Raw genomic sequence first — 2,436 nt, forward strand, 5'->3', positions numbered from 1 at the left:
TGTTTAATCCTTACGTTAATCTTCCATCTCAAAGTTCTCATCAACTCCTTCTTCTTCTTCTTTATTACTATTATTATTACTATTATTATTATTAGTAGTGTTATCAGATTTTAAAAAAAACTGTTATTATTATCGAAGAAAAATTATGTTGGGACACATGGTGATTGGGCTTCTGCCTGGGGGTTGGGCACCTCCTTGTGCCCACATGGCGCTTGGGCTCCTGCCTAAAGCACACACCTGGTGCTTGGGTCATGCCTCAGTACCATGTATACATGGCGCTTGAGCTCCCTTGCCCCTAGGTTGGCATAAACAATTTCTGCTTGAATGAATGCAATGTTCAATCATAGTGATGCCTTCATTGCCTTACTAGGTGGACTAGGCATATTGAAAGAGATTTTTCTTATCTCCTCTTGGCCCAACTATACATTCATTATAAACCCATAAGTTTGTTAAATATTAATCGTTATTATGATAAGTTGTTGTCATTTCTTGATCATGCTGTGGAACATAAATTTCTAACATCTTCTGCATGAAATCACAATCTCTACTGCTACTACTAAACAACTAATTGATCAACTATAATCTTTTATTCTTGTAATTGATCCCTCCGTGAGTCGTATAAATTGATTATCTACGGAAACCTGTAAAAAGCTTAGATTGGATTTGAGTCTTCATTTATAAATCTTTGTGTCTTTTGGTTTTATTATTATGTTTTGTTGTTTCTTATACGAATTGGAAGGAATAGCTTCTACAATGGGGTGCCATCCAATAGCGTGAGTGGTAGGAATTTTCCATTCTGAGTTATGAATCAGCATATTCACCTTCGCGTTCTTTTCCATACCTGAATCATAGATGAATCTGTCGCCGTAAGAATCTGCGAGCGGGCTGTGAGGATGCCAATTGTCAAACCATAGAGAAGTTGTCCTGCCATCCCCTATGATGTACTTCATCTTCGGCCATGCTAAGGATCTGAGCTTTAGAATCTTTCTCCATGCCCAAGAGCAATTCTGTGGCGTCTTGATTGTCCAGAAATTCCTACCTCGCAACAGATTACATCTGATCCAAGTAGACCAGATTGAGCCATCTGAGTCATTGCACAGGTTCCAAATGTGTTTCAACAAAGCAATCTTGTTCCATTCTGTTATCCTCTTTATTCCTAGCCCCCCCTCCTTTTTTGGAAGACATACCTGATCCCAAGCCACTTTAGCCCCAGTAGTTCTCATATCTGAACCTGACCAAAGAAAGGATCTCATAATTTGCTCCACACTTTTTATGACTTGCCCAGGTAAGAGGAAGAGAGATGCCCAATAGACTTGGATGGAAAATAAAACTGAATTAATCAGTTGTACTCGTCCTGCATACGAGAGTGTTCTACAAGTCCAATGTCGAACTTTAGAGGTGATTCGATCCACGAGACCCTTACAATAAACAGCCTTTAGTCTGGACGAGATAAGAGGCACTCCCAAATATTTCATAGGGAGCTCCCCCTCTGCAAACCCAAGAACATGAATAATCTCTTCCCTCTCAGCATTTAACACACCGCTTAAGAAGATGTCACTTTTATTTGGATTTGGATACAGACCTGATAGATCTTGAAACTTTGTGAGCACAGTTTTGATCATACGAATTGAGTTTACATCTCCTTTGCTAAAAATCTTGTTTTCTTATAAGAAAAGCCCTATAACTATGTGTTGATTTATGGAGAGCACAAAAAGATACGAAATGTCGTTTTGGTGGCCATTGATAGTTGTTGCTTTCGCATATGCGATCGGTCGTTTCTTGCTAATGTTCATTCCTTTCATCGTCCCTTCAATCGACGTCGATGCCTCTTACGGTAACTAATATACGTACACACATGCGTATTTTTGTATGCTTTATATTTCTGCTGGCGATAATGAATTAATAATGAAGTATTTGTTTGTTAAAATTTGTGGCAGTTACGGAATGGAATCAAACGCTAGACGACAGCTACATTTATGTGAGTTCTTTTCTAAATTGCTTGCGCCTATTTTATTTTATCTTTTGCATTTATGTGGAATTTAAAATGATTAATGAGTGGATTAATCGGCTTAAAATGCTTTCTTTCTTTATTTAGTTAATTATTAGATGTTTATCTTGCCGTGTGTTATATAAAGCCTAGATTCTTTTTTCCATGGAGAAATTGAAGTTTGTAAAAGCTTGAAGAGTAAGAATTGGAATTAGTATATGATTGAATACGGTGCAGATTCCTCCGAGAGGAAGAACGCAGCAGTTAGATGAAAAGGTTCAGTGCTATGAGCCAGCGACGATGAAATACGCCCAAGATTTAAAAAGACTATTTTCATGACTAAATTATAGCAACAATGACGAAGTCCTAAGCTGTCCTACAGCTTGATTATTATGTCAAGGTAAAAAGGTTATACTGACGGTGTAAGAATAAGTATAGTGTAAACTCAT

The 2,436-nt window shown here is 37.7% G+C and overlaps 1 long non-coding RNA gene across 1 annotated transcript; it reads left to right on the forward strand.

The window, feature by feature from the left end:
* Positions 1-1,712: 1,712 nt before the first annotated feature.
* On the forward strand, positions 1,713-2,293 carry LOC105118024 (uncharacterized). Its single transcript, XR_840863.1, has 3 exons — positions 1,713-1,834; positions 1,938-1,978; positions 2,225-2,293. It is a non-coding gene; the product is annotated as an uncharacterized LOC105118024 (long non-coding RNA).
* Positions 2,294-2,436: the final 143 nt, after the last annotated feature.

This window comes from Populus euphratica, unplaced genomic scaffold, assembly GCF_000495115.2.
Source record: "Populus euphratica unplaced genomic scaffold, PopEup_1.0 scaffold1691.1, whole genome shotgun sequence".
Taxonomy (NCBI): domain Eukaryota; kingdom Viridiplantae; phylum Streptophyta; class Magnoliopsida; order Malpighiales; family Salicaceae; genus Populus; species Populus euphratica.